This window comes from Sciurus vulgaris, assembly GCF_902686455.1.
Source record: "Sciurus vulgaris genome assembly, chromosome: 3".
Classification (NCBI taxonomy): Eukaryota; Metazoa; Chordata; class Mammalia; order Rodentia; family Sciuridae; genus Sciurus; species Sciurus vulgaris.
In genome coordinates, this window is record NC_136463.1 from 33,212,794 (window position 1) to 33,239,948 (window position 27,155).

Below are 27,155 nucleotides of genomic sequence, written 5' to 3' on the forward strand. Positions count from 1 at the left end.
TCCACGTGTGTGTATAATCATAATGCACTAATTAATAATAGCAGGGTGCAGTGGTACTTGCCTGTAATCCCGGTGGTTTGGGAGGCTGAAGCAGGAGGATCGCAGGTTTGAGGCCAACCGCAGCAAGTTAGCAAGGCTCTAAGCAACTTAGGAAGACTCTGTCTTAAAATGAAATATATAAATAAAAAGTGCTGGGGATATGGCTCAGTGGTAAAGCACCCCCTGGTTCAATTCCCAGTATCAAAATGAATAAGAAAGAATAAGAATAGGAGGGAGTTCAGAGTAGAGCAAGCGGATCGGAGGATGGAGGATAGGAAGGAAGGGGAAGGTACGGGGGAATGAGATTGATCAAATTACGTGCTCGCACAAAGATGGCGCACTCCACCACACTATTATGTATAATTATAATGGACCAATAAAAAAAAAAGATTGGGGTCATTCCATAAGGCAGCTGAGGTTCTGCTGAGGACCGAAAAAGAAAAAAAAAAAAAAAAAAAAGAAATAGACATGGGAGACAGTAACTGAGGCCTGTCACCTATCATAGGTGACCAATGAGGACTAATATTTATGAGCATTTCTACCTTATTTTGGTGTGAATCTATTTTAATAATATTAACCAAATATTTTCATTTCCATCTCCTCTGTCATCCCTTTAGCATCTTAAGATGTACTAATAGTAGATAACTTAATGTATAAGGTTTTGTTTTGTTTGGTACTGGGGATTGAACCCAGGGGCACTTGACCACTGAGCCACATCCCCACCCCTTTTTAGATTTTATTTAGAGATAGTATCTCACTGAGTTGCTTAGGGAGTTGCTTAGGGTCTTGGTAAGTAACTGAGGCTGGCTTTGAACTTGAGATCGTCCTGCCTCAGCCTCCCTAACTGTGGGATTACAGGCACACGTCACCACGTTCAGCTAATACGTAAGTCTTTTTGTTATAGTCTTTTGCTCTCCTGGGGAAAAGCTCAATGCTTTTAGTTTTAAGAAATAGTTGCAACATGGTGATCTGACTTTATTATTGTCCCCATCTGGAGGTGAAGTGTGGTTTAAGACCACACATGTGGGAGCCAGGTTGACAAGGGGTGGACTGTAAAGCCTTTGTAGTGTTTCAACTTGGCTAGACTGAATTACATTTTCCAGAATTACTTTCCTGTATATTTCAGGTTAGGGTGGCACATAAGAGAGATTCTTGCTGGCCGTGGTGATGCCCACCTGTGATCTCCAAGAGGCTGGGGAGGCTGAGGCAGGAAGATTGCTAGTTCCAAGCTAGCCTTTGCAATTTAGTGAAGCTGTAAGCAACTTAGTGAGACCCTGTCCTCTAAATTAAAAAATTTTTTAAAGGTTTGGGGATGTAGTTCAGTGGTTAAGCACCCCTGGGTTCAATCCCTGGTACCAAAAAGAGAAAGAGAGATTCTTATGGAGCTTTAGAGGGTGAATGTGAAGCAGAACCACTTTTAGCTCAGACACTTGCCATTTTTATGCTGATTCAGTTAGAGAGCAGCCAGACTGCAACCACTCCATCTTGGCTTGCATCCATTTGGAGCATGTCAGCCTCCTGAGCCAGCTAAGCACTTTTAGTGATGCGAAGAAGACATGCCCTAGACTTGGGCGATTCCGTCCTGTGCACTGACCTCTTGGCCTCCACTTCATGCATGGATTCTCCCTTTCCCATCCAATGTCCTTTCCCCACTGCTTGCCCCAGCTACCTCCACACAGGTCATTGACCACGACAGCCCACTGAAGACACCTGACCAGCCCTACACTGCAGAAGTCAAGTCCCCAGTAACACACCTGGATACGTGCTTCTGCTTCTCTGAATGAATTCTGATTCATAGAGTTGTTTCAACTTCATTATTTTAATGGATCAAAAATTCCCCATGACTGGGATCTGCATTTTATTTGGGGGGGGGGGGGGGCGTTTAGCAAGGATTGAACTCAGGGGCATTGAACCACTGAGCCACATCCCCAGCCCTACTTTGCATTTTATTTAAAGACAGGGTCTCACTGAGTTGCTTAGTGCTTTGCTGTTGCTGAGGCTGGCTTTGAACTCAAGATCCTCCTGCCTCAGCCTCCATAGCTGCTGGGATGACAGGTGTGCACCACCGCGCCCATTTGGGATCTGCGTACTTGGTGATGTCTTTCTGTGACCTGTACATGGCATCAATAACTTCATCAGACATAGAACTTGAGTGATAGCTTTCCCTTCTCGTTAGCATCTAACCAATGAATTTAAAGTCACCTTGCCTTTTATTTTTCAGTCATGGAAACAGTTTATCTTAATACCCAGATGCTGTAAACTTCTTTGTTTAATCATGTAAATTGGTAATTTCAGATATTTATGTTAATGTTTCTATTTTGTTGTTGTTGTTGTTTTGGTCTTGGGGATTGAACCCAGGGGTGCTTTGACACTGAGTCACATCCCAGTCCTTCTTAAAAAGTTTTAGTTTGAGACAGAATCTCATTAGTTGCTGAGGCTGGCCTCAAACTTGCCATCCTCCTGCCTCAGCCTCCTGAGTAATTGGGATTACAGGTGTGTGCCACCACACCTGGTGACGTTTCTCGTTTTAATTTTGCCTGATACCTAGTGAGCACTCTCATCCACAGGTTCAGATCTTCAGTTCAGCAATGTTTTCCAGGATATTTGAGGATTTTAAGGATCTGTTTCCCACTTTTTTTTTGTCCTTTACCTTTTGTTCTAAGTACCTTTTCTCAAGACTGCTCTCAACATCGCTACTTCATTTTCACAGTTCTGTAATTATCTTTCTCCTTAATTCATTTTCCCTGATTATGTCATCGTATTACTATTTCACCGTATTACTCTTGTCTTTTTATCTCCTTTTTAATTTTTTTTATCTCACAGACTCCCCAATTACTTTAATTTCCCTGAAAGGGTGCAAAGTATTTCTAATTCCCTGGTATGACTCCTCAAATGAAAGTTCCTCCTCCATCTTTTGTACTTTGTGTTAATTTTCTCCATTTCAGTTGCAGGGTCCCCCCACCCTATGTTTATGTGTTTGTTTTCTGGTTTGTTCATTCGTTTTGTTTGGGTTTTTGAGACAGGGTCTTGCTATCTATGTTGCCTATGTTACCCAGGATGACCTTGAACTCTTGATTCTACTGCTTCGGCCTCTCGAGTCACTGGGACTATAGGATCACACCACTGAGCCTGGTCTCATGTGTTTGCTTTTTTAATTCACTTACATCTTTGGGGGACAGGAATTATATAATCTAATTACCCATCCCTCTCATCTGGTTATTTTTTGGTTTGTCTACTTGGTTCTTGTTCAGGAAGACTCGATATGGTGGATCTCTATGGTCTGTTTAGTCTTTCCTCAAGAAAGGTGAATGCTGGGATCTTGGGCAATAAATATTGGGAACTTAATCCCTGTGGCTCACTTGGGGAGTGTTTGCTACCTAATGGCAGAAACGCTCATCATTTATATCCCTTTGATTCAAGATGAACTTGGTAAGAAACAAAGTCAAAAGAAACCTTGGAACTTCCTATTTGATGGAAGCAACATAAGAACTGACCCATCACCACTGAAAAGTCCAAATTTGAGAGTCTTTATTAAGCCGGCCGGCTGACTGTCTCACACAATGCCCCAAAAAATGGCTATTGGGAGAACAGCCCCGACCACAGGGTTGTAGAGGTTCTTAAACCAAAAATCACCTCAATCATAAGTATCTGTTGTTATGATTCTAAATTACAAACTAACATCATGAGATCATCGACAGGGGGCAAGTGGGTCACCTAGGTACAAACTAAAGAATGGTTACTAATAACCACACAATTACCGTTTACATGGTACATTGATTAGGAGCAATAGGGATCAAAAGAGAGCAATTTGTTATTATATAAGAATTGTCATTTTGTATTGTTAAACATATCACACTAAGTAACTGATGATGGGTACAGAGGCAGGGTGTTCCCATGGAAGAAGCAGAGCAATTGTTGATGGGTGCAGAGGCGGGGTGTTCCCATGGGAGCAACTTATTTCCTACATAGCATGGAGTCTCAGAGCAAAATGGAGTCTGTGTAGTCATTTCCCTTAGAGTCTGGCCTAGAACATTCTCATGGAGCCAGATCTGTCAGCCCATCACATTAGTTTTTTTATCTGACAGTTTCTATGGGTCAGGAATTCAGGCGTGGCTTACCTGGGTCTTCTACCTTTGTCTCTCACACAGAGCTGCAATTGAGATGTTGGACCGAGTCACAGTTGTCTCAGACTCAACCGGGGTAGAATCTGCTTCCACACTCACCCATGAGGTCACTGGGAAGGTTCAGTTCCTCACAGGGCTGTCAACTCAGGGCCTCCGTCCACTCCTGGGCATGCGAACCTTTCCATAGGACAGCTCCCAACAAGACAGCTGGCTTCCTCAGAGCAAGGAAGATGAGTCAGAGGGAGAAAGTAGAACACAAGAAAGACAGAAGTCACTGTCTAACAGAACCTCAGAGGTTATGCATCATCACTGTCACCTATGCTGTTCTTTAAAATCAAGTCAAGAGGTCCAGTCCACACTGGAGTTTGCACAGGACGTGAGCAGCAGACAGGCATTTCCAGGAGTTGGTTAGAAGCTGCCAACTACAGGGGCCCAACATGTACTCTCTCCTACTTCCCTCACCTCAGAACTCTTGTTATCAGGAGTGAGGTCAGAGGAGAAAGCATGACCCTGTGTGACTCTCCTCATGTATCCTTCCACACTGGTAAAAAATGTGTTCACTGGGATGTTCTAAGCTTCTCAGGAGGCCTACCTGATTTCCAGTCCATCTTTCCACATGGGATGGGTATTAGCAAAACCCTTAAGAATTGCATCCAAGCCAATGCAGTGGCATATACCTACAGTAACCACTACATGGGAGGCTGAGGCAGGATTTCTTGAGCCCAGAAGTTTGAGGCCAGCCTGGGAAACAGTGAGACCCTATCTCAAAAAAGCATGGGGGGGGGGGGCTGGGGAGATAGCTCAGTTGGTAAAGTGCTTGCCTTAAAAGCACAGGGCCCTGGGTTCGATCCCTAGCACCACAAAAAAAAAAAGAAAAGAAAGAAAAAAGCATTGGTGGGACTGGGAGTGTAGCTTAAGGAATGGGGTTTGCTCCCTAGTACCATAAAGGAGGGAGGGAGGGAGGGAGGGAAGAAGGAAGTAAGTTGTTTTTTTTCTTTCAGGAAAAACTACATTTCCCAGCCTCCCTTGCAGTTTGGTATGGACATGTGACTAGATTCTGGCCAATAAGATATTAACAGAATATTTTCCAGCAGTAGCTGGAAACCTTTAACCTCTTTTCTCCCTGTTTCTAGCTAATATGTAGATGCAACCCTTTGGGATCATGAACATACGGACCCTATCAGGTATGGTGAGGACTTGCTGGAAAAAGTTCAAGTTCCTGAGGATTTTAAGAGGTAGACTTTCCACTTTCCTCTTTGTATATGGGACAGAAATAAATTTCTGTCTTAAGCAATTTTTAATGTGATTTTTTTTTTTTTTTTTTCTTTCTTTTTTTTTTTTTTTTTTTTTTTTGGTGCTGGGGATTGAACCCAGGGCCTTGTGCATGCAAGGCAAGCACTCTGCCAACTGAGCCATATCCCCAGCCCCTGAATTTGAGTTTTCTACCACTTATAGTTAAGACTAAATCTAACAAAATAATTTGTGTATGTGTGCTGGAGATTGAACCCTGGGCTTCCTCCATACATGCTAAGCTCACCTTCTACCATTCAGTTACACCCCCAGTTTCCTGAATCTAAGTTAGGGTGAATCTAGAAATTGAGAAAGGTATGGTCCCACTCTTCTTCATAAACCTGGAGAAACTGAGAATTACTGCCACAGGAAAAAGTATTTCAAGTGTACTTTGAGACCAGGTTGGGAGGTTTGACTTTGCATGTGTTTAACATTAAAAACAAAACAACAACAACAAAAAAGTTAGTGACCACAGCAGGAAATTCCAAGTAAAATTATAGAATCCACAGCATTCAACCTCCAATTTAGTTATCCCAATTATCAAGGGAATCACAAGGAGTTAGGGGTAGGGAAGCAGCCTTCTGCCTGTTTATCTTGTTTCCAAGGATGACTGCCCCTACTCTGAGAGCTATTAAAAGGTTGCTTGAGAAGCACGAAAAATAAAGTGGCGCTGGCATCTATGGGGAGCACGTTTGATGCCACTCCTGGGAGGAGAACCTGCTTTAATTTGGTCAAGTTCAAGTCAAGCCCTGTTTTTGTATGGACTAGGAAATAGAAACCTTTGAGAAAATATTTTAAAATAAAAATGTCAATCGAAAGGGAAGAAAGCCCAAACCAAAAGGAAGTTGTGTTAGCGTGTACAGGGTTACAATGAATTGAGTCTGGGGAAAACACAGATGCTTGGGGGCTTGGATCTACTAAAAGTTATGATGGGGAAATCAGGTTTTTCGTTCTTCAAAAGAAAATTGTGGTCACTTGTAGGGACAGTGAAGGGAGTGCAGAATTTTGCTGTGACGGTTTACATTCATCTTGGCATGTGATCTTTCCTGACCAGGAGAATTTGTCAGCAGAGACGGGGATGTAGCTCAGTGGGGGAGCATAGGCTTACCATGTGTGAGGCCCTCAGCTCAACCTCCAACACAAAAAAAGAAAAAGAGAGAGAGAGAGAAAAGGAAGAAAAGAAGAAAGGAAGAAAGAAAGAAAGAAAGAAAGAAAGAAAGAAAGAAAGAAAGAAAGAAAGAAAGAAAGAAAGAGAAAGAGAAAGGAAGGAAGGAAGGAAGGAAGGAAGAAAAAGAAAGAACTTGTCAGTAGTAACAACCAGTGTCAGTATCCAGTGCATCAACATCAGGCCTATTGATGATGGATGGGGAACAGGAGGGAGCCTGGCTGGACACAGGGAGGGGAGCCGCAGTGGGCGTGGCCCTGTTGTTTCTGGAATGTTCACATGGGCACAGGAGCACACACTTGTAGTCCCAACAACCCCAGAGGCTGAGGCAGGAGGATCATATATTTGAGGCCGGTCTCGGCAACTTAGCCACATAAAATTAAGGGACTGTGGTTGTGGCTCAGTGGTAGAACGCTTGCCTCACCTGTGCAAGGCACTGGGTTCAAGCCTTAGCACCATATAAAAATAAATAAATAAAGATGTTGTGTCCACCTACAAAACTAAAAAATATTTTTTTTAGAATAAATAAAATTTAAAAAGGAATACAATCATACAATGCCTCCAAAGCCAGTGTAATTAGTAAGATGCATGCAGACATTATTGGCCCATTCTATTAGAATCATAAATTATGAACCTTCTGCTGGTCAAATTATCCATGTATGTGTAGACTTCAGGATGTTTCTGATTTCGTAAGTTTTTCAGAATAGGTACTTCATTTCAGAGTGACAGGGCAGGTTGTAAAACATGGGAATAAAAATCTATATTCCCTTGGGGGAAAAGTCCTGTGTTTAATCAGTGATAGGTGTTTTGAAAATGGATTTAACGTTATATTCCAGTGTGTTCTACCAGCTCTTTGTTGCCGTGTGTGTGTGTGTGTGTGTGTGTGTGTGTGTGTGTGTGTATGTGTCTGTGTGTCTGTGTGTCTGTGTGTGTTAAAGCCACCCGGCTGCTGCCACAGCTCCTAGAAGGCTGCTTTTGTTCCTTGCTCACTTTCCCTTTAAGGGTTTGAGTGTTTCAGCGGGCAAAGTTCCAAGTGCCCTCTGGACTAATTGGCACAGGTGAGAATTTTCCAACTTGGAAGAGAAAGAGCCTATTCGCTAGGGAAGGTTCTTCAAGGTAATCGGCCCAACAGGCTCTTGCCACTGCCTTTGGCAACCTTCGGGGACAAACCTCTCTCCCTGTTAGGAGGAGCTAGGAGCCCAGGCATGGGGGAAAACAGAACAGATTTGCTGAGACCTTTGAAACCAATGACCTTCAGAGATGAGCAAGTAGAGGAAAGGCCAGTGCAGTCAAAGGCAGCTGACCTTTTCCTCCCCAGCAAGGCGACAGTTTGGCCTTACTGGCTGTTCCCATTTCCCCCAGTCTGTAAAGAGCTCGGGTTTGGGGGCTAGCTGAGGAACCCTGGCAGGGAGAGCAGTCTTGTGGGATTGAGCAAGCTTCCTGGTCTGGGGGAGGCTCCAAGAGGAGGCTGGGTGTCTGGGGCAGGGAGTATGTGTCTGGAGAGGGAGAGCAAGGAACAACAGGGAGAAGAGAGAAGGCCTCCAAGTCACCTCCTCCCACGCTGGTGTAGGGAAAAGGCCAAGGGAGGAGGGTGCCGAGCAACTGGACTGAGCGGGGAAGCATAAAACTGAAATTGTGTTTTCCAGCACATCCCCTCCCAGGGGCTATGCTCTGGAACCTTCAGTACAGTTCTGATGCTCACCGTGGCCTTGAACGTGGGGAGTGCATTCCCCACGTGGGGAAACAGCAGATGCTGAGTGGCCTGCTGATGGTGGGTGGGAACAGGAGGGAGCCTGGCTGGACAGGAAGGTGGGGAGCCCCAGCAGGCGTGGCCCTGTCATTTCCCATCCCAGTCCTGGAGAAAGGCAGAAGGGAGACAAGACCCACAGGTGTCTTCAGTGGCGAAGCGGAGCTCAAAGCCAAGCTGAAAGGCAGCCCTTAAGAGGGCTCCCAGGCTGGGGGTGAAGGCAGGGCTGCCTGTCTCCAAAGCACGTGTCTTAATTATCTGGACATGCATGTCCCTCCTCCTACCCCTGGTCGGGGCTCCAGAACATCTGAAATTAGTGGTCAAGAGTGGCCCCTGTTTCTGGTAGAAGGAACTCAGCATGGGCTATAAATACATGAGGTTTGGAGCAGATTCTCTGGGTTTGGATCCTAACTCTAGCTCTGTTTACTAGTGTCTGACCTTGGACAACCTACTACGATTCTCTATACCTCAATCCATTCAACTGCAAAAGCAAGACAGTGATGGTACTTTCTTGGAAGGTAACTGGGGGTTAGTGAAAGCCCAGGTGGCCTTACCTTGGTGTCTTTCTGCATGGTTTGGCCAAACCACAACTAGACCTGCATGGTGTCAGGTCAGCAATGGGAGTTGTTTTGAGAATCGCTGGGAAACCTAGATTGGCCAAAATGGAACAAGTTATGTCAAACCCATTTGTTCGTGCGTGGATTTCTTTGTTCATTTGTGTGATACTGGGGATTGAACCCACAAGCACCCTAGCGCTGAGCTACAACCACAGTCTTTTTTATTTTTTGAGACAGGATCTTACTAAGTTGCTGAGGCTGGCCTCAAACTGTGATCCTCTTGCCTCTGCCTCCAGAGTCACTGGGCTTAGAGGCATATGCCACTGTAGCCAGCTTAAGTCAAACTCAATTGCGATGAATCAAACAGTATGCTTTTTCCTCCATTTGGGGCAGGTCTCCATTTGAGCAGTCCCTCTCCCCAAGACATTCCTAAAGGCTTTTGTCACTGAAGACTGCCATTTGTAATGTTCACTCCTCCTGAGAGGCCACACCCCATCCTGGACCCTCTAGGAGCCAACCCCCACCCCCTTAAGATCTCATTCCCCTCTCAACCATAGGACAGGTAAGAACCACAATGACCAGAAGGGGGTGCTACAGAAGACCCTGCAGGTAAGGGTTCATGCCATCTCCCCAGGGAAGTCTCAGAAGTGGGAGGACAGCAGGGCTCACTGCAGTAGTAGGAATAATAGCCATCCTGCTGGAGGGGGTCCTGTTCTAAGTGCTTTATAACTTAATTCAATTAATCGTCAACCTGAGCTGGGACTGTGTATTCTACTCATTTTACATGCAAGGAACTTAGAGGAACTTAAAGCGATGCAAGTTAAAATACCTTTCCTAAGATGCCACAGTTAAAAAGTGGCAGTTGAGAGAACTGAACCCAGTCTGTGCTCAGGGCCCACACTCTTAACCAGAAAATACTGCACAGAACCACATACGTGAGATCACATTCAAAAATATAAAGTGCTCCGGAAATAGAGATTGGAGTATATGTTCTTGGTATGGTTTGAGTGTGTCCCCAAAAGTCCATGTGTTGGAATCTTAATTCCTCTATGTGACAGTGTTAGGAGACGAGGACCAGGGGGAGGTGTTTGTTTCATGGGGGGTAGAACCCATGAACGGATCAATGTCTTTCCATTGAGAGTGAGTTCTTGCCCTTGCCCTTGACCTTCCAATTTCCCATGTGGGTTGAAGCAGTATATGGCCCTAAGCAGAAACTGAACAGATGCCAGTTCCACACTCTTGGGCTTCCCAGCAACTAGAACTGTGAGCCAGAATAAACCTCTTTTATTTATTAATTACAGAGTCTCTAGTAATCTGTTATAGCAATAGAAAATGGACTAAGAGTCTTATTAACAATGGATAGCAGCATTATATTTTGACAGACATTACGATTTTTTGAGACATTTAACTCATTGTGTGTGAAAAATCTCTCCTTGAATAGCTCAGAGTCATCACAAACTCAATATTTCTTAAAAGAGAAGTTAATTATTTTTCCTATCATGTCCTCCAATCCCTTCTTTTTCTTTTGATCCACACTGTAGCAAATGGCTCTACCTCTTATCTTCCCCCCACCCACCACCCCAGACATTCTCTACTTGAAGGCTACAAGGACCTTTCTGAAACAATGTTGGCTTGGATGTGGGGAATGAGAGAGAGGGAGAAACCACGGGTGGCTTTCCATTTTCTGGTTTGAAATTAGCTATCATGGTAGGGCAGATTGTGGAAGGAACAGGTTTGGACCTGTTAACTTGCAGATGTCTGGGTTTATTAAAAGGGTGACATTCAGCAGTGGCTCAGCCCTCTGATGTGATTGAGTCCAATGCAAACAAGAGAAACAACCACAAAATTGCTTTGGCATTAGTCCAATTAGTCCAACCATACTTTTTTTCTTTGTACTGGGGGGACACTCTGAGTCACATCCCCAGCCCCCACGCTTTTTTAAAATATTTTTTGTTGTAGATACCTTTATTTTATTTATTTTTATGTGGTGATGAGGATCAAACCCAGTGCCTCATGCATGCTAGGCAAGCACTGTACCACTTAGCCACAATCCCAGCCCCCCAGCCCTTTTTATTTTAAGACAGTGTCTCACTAAGTTACTGAGATTGACCTCAAACTTGCAATCCTCCTGCCTCAGCCTCCCAGGTCACTGGGATTACAGATGTGTGCCATGACACCTGACTCGGCCATACTTATTTTTTAAATATTTTTTAGTAGTCAATGAACCTTTATTTTTATTTATTTATATGTGGTGCTGAGGATGGAACCCAGTGCCTCACACATGCTAGGCAAGTGCTCTACCACTGAGTCACAACCCCAGCCCTGACCATACTTATTTTAACAGCTTTATAAAGCTTGAGTTTCTTATTGATGGAACTATTAAGGACATAAGGAGCCATATAATTTTGAGTTGTACTTTATTTCATGGGTAAATATATGCTGTGGTTGTATTTGGGGTTTCATGAAGGTTGTGGGACTAAGCCTCATGAATGTCAAAAGTCTACTGTAAATATAGCAGACAAGGTATTGAACTTATTTCCAATAAAACCTTAGGCAGAATATGAAGGAGCTAGTGGGTGTGTAGTCTGTGAATAGACAATGGCCATCCTTTTCCTAGCACTTACTACATGCTGGGCATTGTGTTAAATATCCCAGTTCAGTCCCCACATTATTTGTCATCCAGTTTACATGTGAGAAAAGCAAGGTTCAGAGAAGTTAAGTAACTTCCTTAGGGTCACAGAGCCAGCAAGGGGCGGAGTCTATATTTGGACCCTGGTCTGGGTTGACTGGAAAGCTTAGGTTTCTCTGAAGACTATGTTGTCTTTGGTTGCAGAATAGATTCTCTGAGAAACGGGCTGACATGAAGAGGAAATGGGAAAGGCTTATTGGAGAGCAATCCCCTGGAAGGGGAAGACCCCATTAAAGACTTGTTGAAGTTGTTGCCAGCCCAATGGGGAGCTCTGAGGCAAAGGCTGCCTGCCCATTAGAAGGTCTGGCTTGGGCAGAGATGGTGAGACCTTGCTTGGCACTTGGCTTGGCCCCATGAGAAGCATGGACTCAGCTCACAAGTCAGGTTGGACCCTCAAGGCTGTCTGTTTGCTGAACCCCCTGCAGCTGGGCAGTGAGTCCATCCTTAAGCAAAGAACTGACCAGTGCATCTCCCCATCTGCTTCTGGCTTCACACATTGCCAGACACTTCTCGCCCAAGTAAAAGCAGTGTATTGGCTATTTATTGCAGTGTAACAAGTTGTCCCACAATGTAGTAGCTTAAAGCAACAAAGTTCTGTTACTTTATGTTTTTCATGATCCTGGAATCTAGGTGTGGCTTATGTGCCACCTCTGGCTAAAGATCCTACGTGAGATTGCAGGCAAGCTGTGAGCTAGGGCTTCAGTCTCATCTGAAGGCTCAGTGGGAAGGAAAATCTTGCTGCTGTGTGCTGTGGTTTCCTCATCACATGGGCCTCACCACAGGCTGCTCATGATATGGCAGCAGCTCCCTCCAGGGTAAGCAATGTGAGACAGAAAGAAGACCAAAGATAACTCAGGGGTGCTTAACCACTGATCCACATCTCCAGCCCTATTTTGTATTTTATTTAGAGACAGGGTCTCACTAAGTTGCTTAGGGCCTCACTAAGTTGCAGAGGCTGGCTTTGAACTCACAATCCTCCTTCCTTGGCCTCCCTAACCACTGGGATTACAGGATATGCCGCCACTTCCGGCTAATATAGGTCATATATAAGACATTCTATGCTGTGGTCCGAACGAGTCCCCTGGATTCCTTTGTTGGAGATTTGAGCTGCATTGGGAGGCAGCATTTGGGAGCTTAGGTCTTGAGAGTTCTGCTCTCATGAGTAGGTTAATATTTCTATTTAAGGGCTTGTAGGAGTGCGTTCTTCCTCCCCTTCTCTTCTTCCATGTGAGGACTCAGCCCAAAAGCCCTTGTCAGCTGCTGGCACCTTGATCTTGGACTTCCTGGCCGCCAGAACTGAATCCATTTCTGGTTGTTTTTTGTTTTAAATATTTTTTTAGATGTTGATAGATCTTTATTTTATTCTTTTATTTATATGTGGTGCTGAGAATCGAACCCAGTGCCTCACACATGCTAGGCAAGTGCTCTACCACTGAGCCACAACTCCAACCTCTCCATTTCTGTCCTTTATAATCTACCCAATCTCAGGCGTTCTGTGATAGCCACACAGAACACGAAGCCATCCTATTACTTCTGCTCTGTTCCATTTGTTAGAAGTGGGTCGATATATTCAATGCACACTCAAGGGAGGTTCAAGTTCAAGAATACCAGGAGGCGGGGAACATTGGCAGGCCTAAGAGGGTGAGGCATGTATTCAAATAAACAGCACTGGCGACCATGATAAGACTGGCTGCCAGGAGTCAGGTGTGGCGTTAGGTCTCACTCATACCCCAACTCCTTTATGTGCTTGGGATTCATCACACCCCCAGCACCATGAGCTTCTGTAATAAGACAAGGAAATAATAGGAATTGCTATCGTTGTGTGTTGTATAGTGATAATAAGCTGTATTTGGCCTTTACCTGGGCTTGTAAAACTAAAATCATAAAATGCAGCAGGTGCCTGGTGACAAACTTGCTGTGTGGCAGGATGATGCTCCTGAACACTTTATCCATGATTTGAGTGGGGGCTCCTAGTCTAGTTGTGTTCTGATCTTTATCAATGAAGACCAGAGCATAACTGGGCTGAAGATCACTACTTAACCCCTGGACTTCTGGAGCAAACTGTCAGCAGCACTGTGATCAGAGGACTCCACGTCTCTCTGCCTCTTGACTGCCCCGGCTGCCGTCAACACTATCACAGATTGCCGATCGATCATTGTCACCGAGCCCAGACGACCAACTACTGCTCCAGCAACAACGACTGCATCTCAAACATCCAGCCTCTGACTCATCGGACATCTGAGGGCATCCGAGGGCATCTGAGGACATCCAAGGAGCAGAGGGAGGCTATGGTTGAGAAGAATCCCTTCTGTCTTATTGACTGACTTCTTGGCTAAGAGATGTTGCATTGAGTAAGTCCGAGGGGATTGGACTGTAGGTGAATAAGAGGGTGAATCTTTAATGTATTTGTTACTTACTATTATTAGGAATATGAAATTGACTTGCTATTATTGGGAATGGTAAGTCGAGTGTGTACTGCATGAATAAAATCCACTTGTTGGAACCAAACTCGATTCCTCTCTTTACTCACTGCTCGCGACAGCTTCTGGGAACAGAATGACAAATGAGGCACACTTCCTATTCTTGAGGAGCTTGTGTTCAGCGGCATAATCTGTTCCCATTGCACAAAGGAGGAAAGAAAAGGTCATGCAGTACATGGCTGAGCTAAGAGGCTGAAAGCTGGCCAGTGTGACTTCAAGGCCAGTCGTTTTTGCAAAGACAGCATCTCCCTGAATCGATAAGTCCGGAAAACATCATGAGGCACTGAAGAGGCACCTTCGACGCCTTGTCTAAAAACAGTTTGGAGAAAGAAAGAAGTCACAAGGAATATGTAGTCGACAGTCCCACCTATGCGAAGTTCAGAAACAGGTGCTGGTTTGGTGGGGCACACACGGCAGTAACAGCGAAGAAGAGAGCGAGAAAGTGATTTCCCTGTGTTAGGACAGTGGCCTCCTTGGAGGGAAGTGGGCACATGGGCTTCTGGGGAGCTGAATACTGTTCTAGACCTGGTGGTGAATATATGGATGTTTAATTTATAGTAACACTTTAAACCACATACACGTCTTATTTATTATTCTGTGTATGGCATATCTCACAACAAATAAAATCACAACCAGAACTATTGTGTTGTGTGGGAAACTATTTGCCAGGTGCAAGCACCTGTGATGTCAGGTAAAGGGTGTTTGCAAAGACACACAGGTAGAAACTCTTCAAGGTCTGGGCATCAGCCTCCTGAGCTCCTGGGAATACAGACATGTGTCACCGTGCCTAACCTGGCTATAGTCCTCAATGTGTGTTGTGCCCCAAGTAAATGGAGGAGGACAGAGCTTGCTAGACTACCTTGCCATTTGATACAACTTGTCTGAGCAAGTTGGGTTTTTCCTGTTGCTGAAGGGCTGCTGAAGAATGAAACTTGATTCACATTGTAACAACAGCGACTCAGAGCTCCACAAAGCCAGAGTAGCCTTGTACAGAAGGGTGAGGGACAGCTCACTCCCTGCATACCTCCCATTAACAAAGCCTTAATGGATTCCCTTTCAGAACCTGTCAAAAAAGCAGAGGAATTTTAGGGTGGGCTTTCTTTGCTTCTGTGAAGCCTCCCCTGGAAATACATGAGGGGGATTCAGAATTGGATTCCATCTATGGATGGCATGGGGGTGACAGGAAAAGGCTTCCTGCACTTCCTGAACTCTTTGGGGGATTCTGATCTGGTTCTATCCAGTGCTGCTCTGCTTTGCTTTCTGAATTATCAGTTCTCTAGATGCCCCAGGCCCATGACCATGTTCTGATCTGCACTTGGTGGGGTGGTTACCTGGGCAACAGTCAGGGTTGCATGGGGTTGAGGTGTGTTTTAGGGCTCAGAGAAAGTGTCCTTGTACTCTCAGTGGAGATGGGGAGGGACAGACAAAATTGCTAAAGGACCCCCATTAATTAATTAATTAATTAATCGATCAATCATTTTTGTAGTACTGGGGATTGAACCCAGAGGCACTCTACCACTGGGCTATATACCCAGCCCTTTTTATTTTTTATTTTGAGATATAACCCCACAGGTATAGTCAACAAAAGAAAAAAATAAACAAGTTGGACTTCAAGAAAAGTAAAAAGTTTGCATTAAGAGATATTCACTGGGCTGTGGTTGGAGTTCAGTGGTAAAGCACTTGCCTAGCACGTGTGAGGTACTGGGTTCAATCCTCAGCACCACATAAAAATAAATAAACAAAAAATAAAGATTTTGTATCCATCTACAACTAATTTTTTTTTTTTTTAAAGAGATTCACTGAGGAAGTAGCTTAATGGTAGAGTACTGGCTTAGTATGGCTGAGGCCCTAGGTTTGATCTCCAATACTACAAAAAAAAAAAAAAAAAAAATATGAAAACAATTACAAATCATGTATAAATAAGGGGTTAAATCTCAGAATATCCAGAGTTTTTGGAGAACTAAAACTCAACAAGAAATATCCTGACTCAAAAATGGACAAAGGAGTTGAACAGACATTTCTCCAAAGAAGACATAAACAGGAAAACATGCTCAACCTCAGTAATCACGAGGAAAATCACAAGGCACCACCACACACCCTTCAGGCTGAATACTGCATAAACACACAGAGGGAGAAAATAACAAACCTCAGTAAGAATACGGAGAAATCGGGACCCTCGTGCGCGGTTGCTGGAAATGTAAAATGGTTCAGCCACAGTAGAAAGTAGCATTGTGGTTCCTCAAATTACAAACAGAATCATCATGTGATTCAGCAGTTCTACTTCTAGGGCAAAACCCAAAATATTCAAAAGCAGAGTTTCAAAGAGATGGCTGCACACCCATGTTCACTAACAGCACAATTCACAGTAACTAAAATGTGAAAGCAAGTCAAGTGTCCATCAAGACAATGGTCCAGCAAACCCTGGCTGTACTTACAGGATTCACCTTAAGCTGAGGTGCTCAGCTTAGTCAAATTAAAGACACAAATTAGATGGTGGTTGCCAGGAGTTGGGGAAAAGGGAGATGGGAGTTGTTATTTGATGGGAAAGAGTCTCAATTTTTACAAAAGGAAAAGGTGTTTGAATGGTACCACGGATTTAATGCCACGGAACTCTACACTTAAGAATGGTTAAGACTGGGCATGGTGGTGTGCATCTATAGTCCCAGCTAGCAGGAGGCTGAGATGCCCAGGAATTTGAGGACAATCTGGGCAACAGAACAAGTTTCAAAGAAGAAAAAGGGGTGAGGAGCATGGGGGATGTGGCTCAGTGGAAGAGTGCTTGCCTGGTGTCTAAAGCCCTGGGTTTGATCCCCAGTACTGTAAACACAAAAGAAAACATAAACACGATGCTTGTTTTTTTTTTAAGTTAAAATGGTAAATTTTAGGTTAAGTATATTTTACAACTAAAATAAAAGGGAGGACAGAGGGAAGGAAGGAAGGAAGAGAAGAGCCAAGCCAGGAAAACACATGAAGAGCCTAAAAGGAGTTACTGCTGAGAGAAAGGAGGCAGTTTGAAAATGATACTATTGTATGATTTTCACCATGTGACCTTCCCGACATTGTGGAAAAGGCAAAACTATGCAGACGGTAAAAAGATCAGTGATTACCAGGGACTGGAGGGAAGGTGGGAGGAAAAGGTAAAACGGGATTTTTAGAGCAATGAAACTATTTTGATACTGCACATGATATTATGTATTTATCAAAACTAATAAAATCACACAACCCCAAAAGTGAACCCTAATGTAAACTATGGACCTCAGTTACTGCTAGCGTATCAACATTGATTCACCAATGGTAACAGATGAAGCCTGCTAAGGCCAGATGTTAATAAAAGGGAAAGCGCATGGGACAAAGGGGTGTATGGGAACCTGATGCACTCTCTGCTTCAATTTTCTCCAAACCAAAAACTGCTCTAAAAAATAAAGTCTGTTTATCAGAGAGAGAGAGAGAGAGAGAGAGAGAGAGAGAGAGAGGGAGAGAGAGAGAGAGAGAGAAATCTACCTTAGACATTTCTCAAAAAGGGAGAGTTGTTGAAATAAATCATCAGAGTTAGATTTGATTAACTTTGAATGGACTTGGATGTGTAGCTCAGTGGGACAGAGTACCTAGCAATCTCCAGCATGAGAAAGAGGAGAAGACAGGAGTGGGGAGGAGAGGAGAGGAAGGAAGAGAAAGAGAGGGGAGGGGAGGAGAGGAAGGAGGGAGGGGAGGAGAGGAGGAGGGAGGGGAGGAGAGGAAGGGAGAGAGGAGGAGAGAGGAGAGGAGAGAAGAGAGGAGAGGAAGGGAGAGGGAAAGGGAGGAGAGGAGGGGAAAGGAAAGGAGAGGGGAGGGGAAGAGAGGAATGGAAAGGGAGGAAGGGAGAGGGGAGGGGAGGGGAGGGTGTAGGGAGGGGAGGGAGAGGAGAAAAGAGGAAAGGAGGGGAGGGGAAGGGAGGGGAGAGAAAGGGAGAGGGGAGGAGAGGAGAGGAGAGGAGAAGAGTTTTATTTCAGTTGAATGACTGAAATAAAATTGTTACCATCCAGAAGGTTCTACATTCAGAATTTCTCTGACTCCGAAGTTCTCATATCACATTAAAGGAAAAAAAATGGAGACACACATAAAAACACACCATCATGTCTTACTCTGCAAACGTGCCTTCCAATCTACCCATCTCAGCTTTCGCATGTCACCATCCCGTACGCGCTGCCTTTGTTTTCTGGTTCTGCAACAGGGCGACAGTTGCAAAGGTGGGGTGTGCAGAGAGGACCCCAGAAACGTGATGAGCGTTGGGGGAGGCTGAAATACGGGTCCAACCACCCGTGCGAACACTGCCTCTCTGCCTGGGAGCTGCCTCCACCGAGGCTGGCCGGGGATGTTAGCACCCTTCCCTCAGGAAGGAGTGGCCACGATTTTGTTTCTTAACTGTTGGGTGCCAGCTTCCTGCCAATCCTAGAGGACACGCCCAGTTCCCGGCTGGGGCTAATGAAAGTGAAAGGTTCTGACAGTCCCTGAGGCTGGATCTGAAGCACCTGGCTGCAGGAAGAACAGGTCAGCCCAACTCAAGGGTGCTCCCAAGCGGCTGTGGACTAGCAATGGGCCCTGCAGGGAGAGCGGAGAAGTGTGAACCAAGCTGTAGGTACGTGGATGTCTGTGACATAGCATCCCTTTTGCTTTTCCTTTTAGCTTCTTGAACTTGCAGCCCTCCATTGGGGGGGGGGGGGGCGGCTGGGGGTACTGGGGATCGAACCCAGGGGCACTCTACCTCTGAGTTACTTCCCCAGCTTTTTTTTATTTTTATTTTATTTTTTATTTTGAGACAAGATCTCCCCATGTAACTGAGGGAACTTTCCCTCGAACTTTCGGTCCTCCTGCTTCAACCTCCCAATTCACTGGGATCATAGGCATGTGCCACCTGGTCAGCCAAGCAGCTGATTTTTTTAAAAGTAAGCAATATTTAATTGACCAAATTGTGTACAACCAATATATACCACATGGTTTGTTGGACATATACATTATGTAATGAATACCACAAGCCAATGAATTATTGCATCCTTCAATCAAGTTAATTAACATTTCCATCACTACCCACAGATACCATGCGATTCGTGGGGGGGGGGGCAGGGGCGTGGTGAGGACAAGTAAAATCTGCTCTCATCAGATTTCAAGTAAACAATATAGTATCACTAAATATAGTCACTGTGCTATGTATTGCACCCCCAGAGTTTATTCACCTTACAGTGGAAACTCTGTACCTTTTGACCAACATCTCCCCATTTTCTCTACCCTAGTCTATGGCAATTATCCTACTGTCTGTTTCTATGAGTTTGACTTTTTAAAATTCCACATGTAAATGGAATCCTGCGACATTTGTCTTTCTGAGCCTGGCTTCTTTCCCTTAGCATAAGGTCCTGCAGGTTCATGTTGTCCCAAATGGCAGGATTTCTTCATTTTAAAAGCTGAATATGGTGTGTGTGTGTGTGTGTGTGTGTGTGTGTGTGTGTGTGTGTGTGTGTGTAACAATTTCTTTATCTATTCATCTATTACCTAATTAGGATTTAGGGAGAAAAACTAGTATAAATCTAAATCTCACTCTCTTTGCCATAGGACTGATGAACCCGATTCTCAAATGCATACCAAATACTGATTATCTGATTATCTGAGATTCTACACAGTGAGAGAAAAGATTAAGGACCATTTCCTAAGCTGGTAAGGTATTCTCAGTATTCTGAGTGTATCTGTGAGTCTGTGTCCTACACCTTTTGGATCCCCCACCCCACCCACCCCCCAGTATGGTACCCAGAACTTCTTGTATCCTGGCAAGTGCTCTACCACTTGTGATCTACACCATAGCTCTTTTTAAATTTTATTTTATTTTGATGCAGGGTCTTGCTAAGTTGTGCAGCGTGGCCTCGACCTTGCTAGCCTTCTGACTCAGCCACTTGAGTAGCTGGGATGATAGGCATGTTCCACAGCACCTGGTATGTCTGGGATTTTTTTTTTTTTTTTTTTTTTTTGCATCAGGGATTGAACTTAGGGGCACTCAACCATTGAGTTGAGCCACATTCCCAGCCCTATTTTGTATTTTATTTAAAGACAGGGTTTCACTGAGTCGCTTAGTGCCTCGCTATTGCTGAGGCTGACTTTGAACTCGTGACCTTCCTGCCTAGGCCTCCAGAGTTCTTGGGATTACAGGCTTGTGCCACCACACCCAGCCATGTCTGGGATTTTTATTGTAGTTATGCATGTGTGTTTGTTTGATCCTGTAATCTGTTGGTACCTCATACTGCCTGGGTAGTTTGAGGAAGAAGTAGGGAATTGATGTGACTGGGAGTTGACATAGTCATGCAGCTGTAGTTGGGTTCCTGCTGAGCGGGAAGCTCAAAGGGGCCCACTGAACTGAGCCTCAGTATCTGAGAGAGTCAGATCCGGATGGTGCTGGCCCATTCACAGAATTCCATAAAGCTAGGGAAGGAGTATAAATGGAGACCCAGGTTCTATATGTCTATATAATTAGAAGTTCAAATAAAACTAGCAAACTGTTTAATAAAATGGTCTAGCTCGGTATGGTGGTGCCCACCTGTAATCCCAGTGACTCAGAGGCTGAGGGAGGAGGAATCCCAAGTTGGAGACCAGGCTTAGCAATTTATCAAGACTCGTCTGTCTCAAAATAAAAAAATAGAAAGGGTTGGGAATGTAGCTCAGTGGTAGAGCAGCCCAGACTCAATCCCCAACACTGCCAAATAAATAAGTAGATAGATATATAAATACAGTCTAACTTCTCCCTTTAACAAATATAACTTCAGAAAAATAACACAAATATACTTTCTTTAAACAAAATTTTTAAAATATTCATAAAACTGTGAGTTTTGTATGTCTGAAAGTCAGAAAAATGCAAAGATAACTGAATGTAATTATTACTACAGATGTAAAACTAATGAAATACTTATTATTTCAGTTCCCTTATCCCCCCCACCCCTGGCTTTGGTAGTTCATCAGCAGGTATAATGTGCATGACTTGTTTCCCATAACTTTTGTCTATAATATAATCTAACTAAATTTAGCAACTAGGGAAGATTTGCATCTACTACATGTGCTATATATGAATTTTTCTCTTTCTTTACATCCATTAAAATAATAGTCTCATTTTGAGTTCTCCGTTTTATAGCACTGGGACTAGAACCCAGAGACTAAGACATGGAAGACATGGTAGGCACTGAGCTACATCCCCAGTCCTATAATACATTCATTTATTTTTATTTATTTATTTTTTGGTATAGGGGATTGAATCCAGGGGCATTTAACCATTGAACCACATCCCCAGCCCTTTTACATTTTATTTTGAGCCAGAGTCTTGCTAAGTTGCTTAGAGCCTTGCTAAATTGCTGAGGCTGGCTTTGAACTTGTGATCTTCCTGCCTCAGCCTCCTGAGCCACTGGGATTACAGGCATATGCCACCACATCCAGCCCTATAATCCATTTTTAAAACCCATGTTACAAGTTGAACATTTTTGTCTCATATAATTTGTATGAAAACCGAAATTTTTCATTGTTTTCCATAAATATGGAGCAGACATTACTACAAGAAGCACCATTATGCTTGATTAAATATTGGTCACTAATATTAATTTATAAGAATATTGGGGCTGGAGTTGTGGCTCAGTGGTAGAGCACTTGCTTCGCATGTGTGAAGCACTGGGTTCGATTCTCAGCACCACATATAAATAAATGAATAAAGGTCTATCAACATCTAAAAAAAATTAAAAAAAAAAGAATATCGTACATCACATGAGAATGTTATTTGTCTTTGTTCAGTATTATTTTTCTTTTGTCATTCATTCAATCTTTTAAAAATTAATTTTAGCAATTGCATAAATATTGTTTGTATGGGAATGATGTTTCTCTTTTAAAAAGTATATGTCAAGATCATAAGTGTTGGACTGGGGTTGTGGCTCAGTGGTAGAGCGCTTGCCTAACACATGTGAAACACTGGGTTTGATCCTCAGTACTGCATAAAAATAAATAAATAAAGGTTAAAAAAAAATACTTTTTTTTTTTTTTAAAGAAAGAAAGAAAGAAAAGATCATAAGTGTTTTTCAGACTGAAATACCTCATTTGGCCAAAGAAGATCTTGAAGGTCTATTGTAAAACTCTGTGATAGTAGTGACAAAATATGTACTGTGTACTCACAATATTTAAAAAAAAAACTTAAAAACTATTTTTAAAATAAATTTTCTCTACGTAAAGTGGTTTTGATGTAAAATTAAATACTATATTTTTTGCTGTGTTCATGCAATGGAAAATTGTAATAATTAATTTGAACTGGATTGCATTTTGCTAGAAATCTATTTCTGCTGTCAGAAGGATGTGATAGCCATTTTTCAGGCTCAATATCCAATAAGCAGAGTAAAACTTGGTTTTCACATTCAATTGCAGCTTTTATAAATGCAATTTTCTTCATATATTAGTGGACAGATCAGAGTTGCATTTGACTTTCTGAATTATGAATTTCTTATGCATAATTCTTTTGTTGTTCTCACTGTTTTGATCAATAATTAAGTCTCCATTTAATGAAGAATATGAGTTGCAGGGGCTTCATCCAATCTTTTCAAATTGTGGATTCAAAGATTTCTTTTGTCATTTTCATTAAATTAGTAATTAAATCTTCATTAAATAAAGAACTCACAAAGCCCTGTTGCAGATTTTAAGTGGGTCATACTCAGCAAAATCCTCCTCTGTTTCCTGGTTTCCTGTTTTTAGAAATGTAAGCAGTCTGCTCCCCTATCTCCTTTTCTTCTCTGAGCTCTTTTCTATCTCTATGATAATAGAATGACAGATACTCATTTTCAAACCTATTTAAATAAAGCTTAAATTTATATTTAAATTGGTGAATTTAAATTCCATCAGAATGACTTTGTAAAAATGTGAAATCCTACAGTGGTTACTATGGTCTGGGAAGGGCATGGGAGAGGGGAGGTGGAGAAAGGATGGATTGGGCTATGGATGCAGGGATGCAGCTGGGTAGGGAAAATGACCTCTGGCGTTCTCTAGCACCATCGCGTAACTGTGGTTGACAACAATCAATGACTATTTCAAAATAGCTTGCAGAGAGAATTTTGAATGTTCTCAACACAAAGAAATGATAAATGTCCGAGGTGATAGATATGCCAGTTACTCTGATTGGATCATTATATACATTGTATACATGTATTAAAATGTCACACTGGGGGTCTGGGGTTGTGGCTCAGTGGTAGAGCACTTGCCCAGTGTGTGTGAGGCAATGGGTTCCATCCTCAACCACATAAAAATAAAGAAAATAAAGATATTGTGTCCATTTACAATGAAAATTTTGTTTTAAAAAAAGTCCCACTGTATTCTATAAATATGTACAATGACTGTGTTTCAATTAAAATACATTTAAATTAATTATAATGTGGGCTGGGACTGTTGCTCAGTGGTGAACCACTTGCCTAGCATGTTTGAGGTTTGATCCTCAACACCCCAGCACCTGCCAAATTATGATTCTAGTATTCAAGGTGCATCTGGTTGTATTTTATTTGTCCATCTAGTTGCCAAGTGAGATCATGTTTCATGAATGTTGCATCTAGGCCTGCATGTATACAAACTTGAATACTATGAATTATTTAATGTGACAAAATATTCCTCAGCTGTTTCTTGCAACTGTTGCAAATACCAGAACCCTGCACCCCTGAGGAATGATACCTTGTTATGCAAGAATCTGTTGCATTCATGCTATCCAAGAGGAAGGATTTGACAAGCTAATTACTTCATCTTTTTTTTTTTTTCTTAAATACCTCCTCCTCCTGTGCTCTGAAGCAGTATCTAGCAGCACAACTTGGAGTCTTCATGGCATTCTGGCTTATTCCTTTGTTACCAGGACACAGGGCTAAAATACAGGGAAGCGATTTCTTGGAATATGAATGGCATAAATCATGAGAACAAGTGTTTAGTTCATGGATTCTGATGTGCCAGCACTGACATTCCTGTTGAGAGGTTAATTCTAATCTTTTGTGTGTGTTATATGTGGAGTCCTCTGAACTTGAAAGTCCTGCTCGCTTGGGTTAAGGGCAGTGGCCACTTTGGATGCTATCTTAGGACCTCATGAGAAGTTTGTGGAGAATAAGATCCCTGGCAAGCTAGGGAATGGGGAAAAGGAGCCACCCTATGTGAGATCTGGGAGACAGGATAGAGGCACATTTACCATGAGGCCAATGAAAGTTACGTTTCAAGCTCCCTCATCTGCACAGATTGCTCCAAGCTCCAGGCCTAATTTAATTCCATATTCTTCTTCTTCAACTTGGCTCCCAACCCACAAAAAAACTTAAGTTTGAAAAACTTAAGGCAGGGCATCAGGGACCATGCCAAACAGGTTCAAATTATTCAGGCCAGTGTCCCCTTCTGGCAGTGTCCTGGAATACTCAAAAGGCACCAAAGCCATCTGATCTGGCTGCAGAAGGCCTGGACCAACCCATAGGATTTCCCATTGACCTTGTAGTAGGATCATCTGATTCTCTAGAGTACACTAATCGAAGAAATAGAATACAAGTTACAAATATCATTTAAAGTGTTTCAAGTAGCTACATTAGCATAAGTAAAAAATAAACAGATGAAGGTCATTCTAATATTTTATTGAATCCAATATGTCTAAAATATTAGCTAAGTCTTATGATAGGGTGTATATTTTATACTGACAGCACCAGACTTGCCCGTTTCAACTGTTCAATAGCCACATGGAGCTAATGGTGAACATAGTGGGTGGCTCAGCTCTAGATAATTGGTCTCTATCTTCCAGTCAGTACTGGCAGGGAAGGCTGTGTTAGTTTCCTATTGCTGCTATAAAAAACTACCTCCAACTTGATAGCATAAACAACACAATTTATTTTCTTACAGTTCTGGAGATCAAAGTCCAAAATGGATCTACTGGCCAAAACCAAAATGGTGATCAGGTTGCATTTCTTCTGGAGAACCAATCCTGCCTTGTCCACTTTCCAGAGGATGCCCACATTCCTTGGCTCATGGCCCCACTCTTCTCTGACCTCTCCTTCTCTGACACAGATCCTCCTACATCCCTCTTCTAAGGACCTTGTTATCATATTGGACCCACATAGTAATCCAGGACAACTTTCCCATCTCAGGGTCCTTCATTTGGTGACTCCTGCAAAGTGCCCTTTACCACTTCCAGGATCTGGAAAGTAAGATGCAGTCATCTTACAGGGGATCATCATTTGTCCTACTGTAGGTCCCAAGCGAGATCTGAGGTTTCAGACAGGTATTATTAGGGCCTCTAATCAAAGTTGGACCAGGGAAAGAGGGAATGACTGCATCTTGTCCAGAGTAAGGGTCAAGAATAAACTGAAATGTCCAAGGAAAACTAGGGGTAGTTGAAGGTGTTAAGTCCTAGGGAGCAATCTGGCTCAGGGTCATCTCAACCAGCAGGCTCCTTCCTCGACTCCCTTGTTAGTCCTAGAACAGAGCCTTTTCTCCAAAGATCATATCCATTTCACAGTTTCAGGCCCTTCCCGTTGTCCTCTGAAGCATATGCCCAAAACCTCAGAGTGCAAACCAGAAGTTGAACTCTCATGAGTGGTAGAGGTTGGATCATTTAAACACTGAAATATTCATTGAATAAAATAAACAAATACATTGCATTTTCTCAGAACTACTGTTCAAATGAGACAGTATGTTCCTGACCAAGGACTCAGCACTAAATAGGTAAAAAACGCCTCCTAAGAAAAAGGATTATAAAATCTATAATCACCTGCAGCAATAAAAATGTGCAGCTCCAGCTTCCATAAAACAGGTTTAAATGTACTCTAATCCCTGTGATTATACAGGGAGTCCAGTGAACTGTGGAGCACACAAAGTATCATTGGATCATACATTTGAACTAAAGCCTAATCCCATGGCTATAAATGTGGCCAATGATACTCTTGCTTGACTTGCTAGGGTTTAGCATGGTTCATATGAGATGATTTAATGATCCAAGAATATTTCACCTGTACCTTTGTTATCTCTTGATATATTTCCCTGGAGCAAGCAGAGGTATTTTAAAATGATTTCCATGAGTCAATACTTCTGGTGCTTAATGTGCTATTGCTAATGATGATCATGGTCATCCTAGCCAACCTAGTCCAGAGCACCAAAGAAACAAGGCACATGGTGGTGGTGTGGGCTGGCTGGCACTTGTCACACCCAGTAGGGTGGGATTTGCCTTGGGAAGGCACCCAGTGTGGTCCAATTTGACAGGCAGAACATGGACTCCAGGGAGCAAGACAATTAAGTAGTCAGCTAGTAAAAATGGGAAATATCAGAGTCATCTGGTATAACAAGAGGTATACAGAGGGTAGCAACAGATCAGGTATTAAATTAAAATCCTTGGCATTATTGGATAGCATTTAAAACATTTTAAACATTTTAAAACATTTTTAATGACCCCAAGAATCCATGATGTACAGTCATCTGCCATCTTGCTGGGACCAGTATCTTAAATATTTGAGCATGCAGGAACTAGTTAAGTGACTAGTATTCTGTCTGACCATGACATTGTGGATTTTATATTAATTTTGATTTTTGGTGGTCTGGGGACTGAACCAGGGGTCTCAATAGCCCTAGCCCCAGCTCTGTCTATCTTTGCACATGGTTGGGAATGCAGATATTTCTTTTGTAATTAATAAATGCCAATAACTACAATGATTTTCTTCATTGGAAAATAAAGTCAGCTGCCACTCTTGGTATTAAACTCAAAAGAAAATTCCATGAGAAAATGAAATATAACTGAATGTCATATCCAGCTGTTGGGCTTGAAGAGATAAATAATCTCCTTGTACTCTAGACAAGAAGAAGGAGAAGAAAAGCAAGAAGGGAAAGAAAGATTAACAGAGCTGTTTAAGATGGCAATAACCTGGTCATCAGGGGAGAGTTAAACTTTAGTGAAAGTCAAGAAGGAGGTTAATATGTGATATGAGGCTTGGCACAAGAAGCAAGTGACCTCTTGGCGCTGGAGAACAAGAGTTAGCTGTACAAACAATGTAGATTGAAGACAGCTTGGAAGAAAGTTACTCAAGCAT

The 27,155-nt window shown here is 42.9% G+C and overlaps 1 protein-coding gene and 1 long non-coding RNA gene across 2 annotated transcripts in view; one reads left to right on the plus strand and one right to left on the minus strand.

The window, feature by feature from the left end:
• Nucleotides 1-10,896: 10,896 nt before the first annotated feature.
• LOC306656380 lies at nt 10,897-18,454 on the minus strand. Its single transcript, XR_013762498.1, has 3 exons — nt 18,196-18,454; nt 14,951-15,144; nt 10,897-13,392 (listed from the first exon to the last, which is right to left on the minus strand). It is a non-coding gene; the product is annotated as an uncharacterized lncRNA (long non-coding RNA).
• Nucleotides 18,455-18,567: 113 nt separating this feature from the next.
• The window catches only part of AKAP1 (A-kinase anchoring protein 1), a 53,874-nt gene continuing 45,286 nt past the window's right edge, over nt 18,568-27,155 (plus strand). Inside the window, exons 1-2 of the mRNA XM_079131373.1 lie at nt 18,568-18,706; nt 19,675-19,776. The gene's annotated coding sequence lies outside the window, so the exon portion shown is untranslated. The remainder of the gene's footprint in view (nt 18,707-19,674; nt 19,777-27,155) is intronic.